Source organism: Cynocephalus volans, chromosome 11 (assembly GCF_027409185.1).
Source record: "Cynocephalus volans isolate mCynVol1 chromosome 11, mCynVol1.pri, whole genome shotgun sequence".
Classification (NCBI taxonomy): Eukaryota; Metazoa; Chordata; class Mammalia; order Dermoptera; family Cynocephalidae; genus Cynocephalus; species Cynocephalus volans.
In genome coordinates this window covers 53,960,196-53,965,458 of record NC_084470.1, presented here as the reverse complement: position 1 = coordinate 53,965,458, position 5,263 = coordinate 53,960,196, and the positions used below count along the sequence as shown (strand labels likewise).

Genomic DNA, 5,263 nt, shown 5'->3' with positions numbered 1-5,263 from the left:
GAGTGAATGAGAAATGAATTGATGTGTTAATCCATTAAGATTTGGGAGTTGTTACCATAGCACAACCATTAATCACATGAACAAAATTACTTTTGAGAAGAGTCATAAATCAGATTTTGTCAGTTCTCTGCTCAAAACCTCCCCGAGGCTTCACATCTCCCTCAGCTTCACATGACACATCCTCCAGGGGCCTGCAAGTCCTTCACACTTTGGTCCTCATCGCTTCTCTAACATCATCACCGTGCTCTCTCTCTCTCACTCATTATGCTCCAGTTCACACCCTCCTCCTATTGCTCCTTGCATACTCTAGGCACTATCCCACCTCAGGACCTTTGCACTTGCTATTCCCTCTACCTGAAATGCCCGAGATGTCTCCATGGTTTGCTTCCTCATCTCCTTCAGGTCTTTGCTCAGGTGTCACCTCTTCAGTGAAGACTTTCCTGACCACTGTATTTAAGACTGCACACCTCAGTCCCCTTCAGTTCCATCCTGTGGTTTTTATTTTCTGAACTAGACAACTTCTTGGGAGCTTTATTTAAGGGTTTCTAATTTAGGTAACCAACAAATCCCTCCTTTCTAGGAAACAGCACTTCGTGTATTATTACTTTCAGAATTTCAGCTGATTGCTGGTTGGCTGCTCCCAGGTTGTTGGTAGGATCTCTGGTTACACCGTAGACCTTGCAAGTAGGAAATACTCAACTGAGGCAGACTGGTGCTAGAGCAGAATATTTCGTTATGCCCACCAGAGGGCGCTTCCACTTCATTAGGAGTGAGTATCAATTTCACCACTTCTAAGATTTTCAATTTCACCGCTTCTAAGATTTCCAGCTTGCTCTATGGATGTTTTGGGACTCTTATAAATTGATACCCCAGGTAGCAGCCCAGTTGGCCCACTCTTTAATGATTCCATGTCTAGCTCCATCCCAGACTTACCAAATCAAAAGGTTTGACCACTTAAAATTTTTTAAGCACCATAGTTAATTCTAAAGCACAGCCAAGAACTGCTGAACTGCTGAAGTAAGCAATTCCTCTTCCTTGGCTCCCATATCCAAACAGCCATTCTAAATGATTCTGGAATCTTTCTCCTTCTCACTGCTGCTTCTTTGGCTCAAACTTTTGTCATCACCGCAGCCTCAGAGAAAACCCCAAATAGTCTCCCAGGCTGTGCTTTTGCTCCTTCCAATCCATCCCACACATCACTGCCAAAATGTAAACATGGGCCTGCCACAGGACTGTTGTTCCACATAACTTTCAGAATTAAATTCAAGTTTCTCAGCATGGCTTTCAGAGTCCATCAAGGTTTGACCTGCCTCTCCAGGCCTTTTACACACTTCTAAATGTCTTAAGTGCAGTGCCCTCCACGTCAAGGCCTTTTCTTGACATACTCCAACTTTCAGCCTGACATACGTCCCCCACCTTTCCTCTCCATCCTGAAGACACAGCAGGGCGTGGCCCCTGAAGTTACCTTGTTGCAAATATTATCTCCTTTTTGTCTCACCCAGTGGAGGAAGAAATGATTCTGGGCCTTCTGTCTCCGTCTGCCTGGCATCAAGTAGCTACCCAGCAAATGCTTTTGAATAAAGGAATGAGACAGAAAATTGGGGTTCAATAGCATGGGTCCTCTGTAAAGCAACTTCCCCTCCACAGGCTTCAGGTTCCTCCTCTGACAAACAAGGACCATCATCCCTGCCCAGACTGCCTCCCTGGGCTCCTGCATCCATGTAATGTGTTCATATAAGTTACACATCCATGACAGGGCTTTTCGCATAGTAAACTCTCAAAAAGATTTGTTGAATCCATGAATGATGAAGGAGGAAGGACCTTCTTTTGTGGAAGAGAATGCTAATAACATCCAGTTTACTTTCTCTCTTTTTTCTTCAGTCACTGAATTCCTATATTCTAGGGGCCAGCAGTGTACTCAAAGTAAAATTATGTATTTCACAGCCTCCCTTGCAAAAAGGGACAGCCAATGAGAAGTAAATGGTTGTCATTGGGTAGGGCCCACAAAGAGCTCTTAGAGGGGCTGGGGTCATTTAGATTACTGTTCAGTAAATATTCAGTCCCCTTGCCCCTCCTGTGAGCAGAGCATGTATCTTTCTGCTCCACTGTCGTGAAGCTTGGACATGGACTAACTTTGACCACTAGGACGTAAGTAAGCAAACACAGGTATTACATGTGCATGTGCAGTGTTGCTTGGCTGTGCATTCTGGTGATTCACCATGTGACGAACAAGCATAGGGGTAATCTGATCTTGTGAAATTGAAGGGGGATTCTAAATAAGTTACACTTTTTAATAAAGAAATTGAATAACACAAAAGCGTAAAACAAGTCTCCATAAAATCCAGAGAAGAGATTGTAAAACTTCTCTTTGGATCCTGTCTAGAGTCATAGCTGGAAAAAAAAAAAATGAGAAAATACTATTTATTTCGGCTGCCCTTTTCTGGTGATAGTGTATGGAGTTCTGGAGCAGTCTTATTTCTAAAAATCAAGTCATTTTTTGCTGTATGAGTTTTTGTCACAACCTATACATATCAAATGACTCAGGTATAGTCAGTTCATCCTTTTTCAGGCTCCTTGTGGCCTCTTCAAGGATCGTCAGTTATGGAGAAACAGCCTGTAAACTTGTTTTACCATAATCCTTTTCTCCAGTCTCATCCTCAATATATTTCCAGATTAAAAAAGAACATTGTTATGAACTGAATGTTTGTATCCCCCAAAACTCATGTTAAAGCCATAACCCCAGTATGGCTATATTTGGAGATGGGACCTTTAAGGAACTTATTAAGGTTAAATGAGGTCATAAGGTGGGCCCTGATAGCGTTAGCGTTTTTATAAGAAAAGACACCAGAAAGAACTTGCTTGTGTTCCCCCATGTGAGTACAAAGCAAGAAGGTGACCATTTGCAACACAAGGGGAGAGCCTTCACCAGGTACCAACCCTGCTGTCGCCTTGATCTCGGACTTCCAGTCTCCAGAACTATGAGAAAATAAATGTCTGTTGTTTAAGCCACCCAGTTTATAGTGTTTTGTTGTGGCAGCCCAACCAGACTAAAAAAGAAATCCTTCTTGTCCTACAGTTTGAAAATATGATTTTATGACAGGTCAACACTTTAAAATCTTTTCTATGGCTGACAGCAATAGCCATGTCTAAAGAGATGCTTAAGTCAAAAATTTCATTAAGTGCTTCAGCAGGTTTTGAGGAAATTTAAAAGTGGCCCAAAACTTTTATTACAAAAGCCTCAGTGTCACAGGTGAGCAAATGACACTCTTTTCTAGCAGTGTTGTGTATGAGACATGCAGGTCATCTAGCAGGTAAGGTCTTTTCTTTTTCTCTGGTAAGAAGTTCATAGACTAGATGGAATTTGTCGAAATTTACATCTGCACTGTCTGCTGAATAGGCAGATTGATAAGGAAAGTCTAGTTTATATTTGGACAAGATATCAACAATCTTTTATGTTTTCTGCAGTTTTATCAAGATCTTAATAGAAATCAAGAAGACAATTTGAAACTCCATTTTTCAATTCAAAGTACCCAACAGACAGGGGAAACCTTTTTGTTGCCATGATCCGTTGCATCACTTGATATAATGTAGAAAGGATGATCCTTCGTAAGATTTGACAGAATCAGCTCTACACTCTAAGGGGCCAACAAATCTCCCCCTTTTGTTTGCCCACAGGACATTTTAGTTGCAACCTCTGTAATCAGGAAATGTAACTTAACTCAGTTTCATAGAGTAATCAAGGGAATGATACAATAATGCACATTGTTCAGCGGTATGCCCAAGATAATTCAGTGGCCTCTATTTTCAACTGAGCATTGATGTCTTTGGGGAAAGATAAGGCAGGGGGGGGAAAAAGATACTTTTGATTGATTCAGAGGTATTTGCCCTGTCTCATCTAGATTTTTGAGATTCAGTGTCCGTGTGTGCTTTCATATCTCGTTCACCACGCCCAATCCCAAATTCTTTTCTGTATAGTATTCTGTGTTTTGGTTACTCACTTTCCTAATCCAGTTGTATGTGCTCTTCCATCTGTCATTGAAATAAGTCATTTAGCCTTTTTTTTTTTTTTTCCCAGTGATGTCTAGGTCATGCTGACAATGATATAATTGTTCTCATTTTCATTATTTGAACTCTTAGAAAACATGGTCATAATATTCATAATGTAAAAAATTAAACTAGCACTTCTCAACACGAAGTCCAATAGTTAATACACAGGCAAAATTAAAAACAGATTGTTGATGCTCAGAAAATTACAACACACTTAAGTTGGACACTTAAGTCACATCACTTAGAGTGATGCTGCAATGAATGTTCCATCATTGTGAATCACAAGTCATGGTTTCCAACATCAACAGTCAAGAGAAAAATAAGCAACAATAACTACAAAAGGCAGATATCTATGCCTTATTCATTGGACTCTGAAAACAGTGTTGCTTTCAACCCCTATTTCTGGGCAGCAATGTGAGTTCTGTACTTTCCCCTCAATTGTCCCTGCCTATCACCAAAAATTGAGACTTTTTGTGTCCTCAGGAGGGGTTTCCTGAGACATGGGACTTTCAGTGCTAACACTAGGACACTGCTGAGCAAACCAGGATGGTTGGTCAACCTAGCCTAAAGGAAGTTTAGGGTTTATATCAGTTATATTCACTTCCAGAATAGATGAATTCAACTAGCAATGAACTACACTTACCGAGCATCCACATTCTCCACTTGATAAATGGATAAACTGAGACTAAAAATCTGGACTCCACCACTTATGGACTTGGAGAAAGTGGAAATGGGTTTTTGTCCTCACCCTGTCTAGAAAGGAACCATATCTTAGTAACCAAGGATCAGACACACCGTCAAAGAAGAGAGAATTAGATAACTCTAACGGAAAGACCACAAATTATAAGGGGGATGAGTTAGGGCCTACCAGTCCCACTATCCTTCGCTGCCTCCAGGTGACTCCTTCTGCTCCTGGAAGATTGGGGCCTTGTTTTATTAAGAGTTGCATCTCTTATGTAGTTCTTAAACTTTTTCCCTAATGGTAGACCAGAAAAAATTCAGACCCTAAGGCACATGACCAGGGATAAGTCTCAAGTCACCTCACAGCAAGCATGAAACTTTTTTATCCCAGTCCATTATATACATATATATTTGTTTTAATGTTAAAATAATGAAATTATTATTTAAATGTCTTAATACATTTCTGACACAGTGTCTCAGAATCTTCCTCTAAAATTATTGCTCCAGAAAGCAGTAACTGTGGGCAAGTCACTTA

At 40.6% G+C, this 5,263-nt stretch overlaps 1 non-coding gene across 1 annotated transcript; it reads left to right on the top strand.

The window, feature by feature from the left end:
- The first annotated feature begins 2,281 nt into the window (after window positions 1-2,281).
- On the top strand, window positions 2,282-2,393 carry LOC134391436 (small nucleolar RNA SNORA26). Its single transcript, XR_010024974.1, has one exon. It is a non-coding gene; the product is annotated as a small nucleolar RNA SNORA26 (small nucleolar RNA).
- Window positions 2,394-5,263: the final 2,870 nt, after the last annotated feature.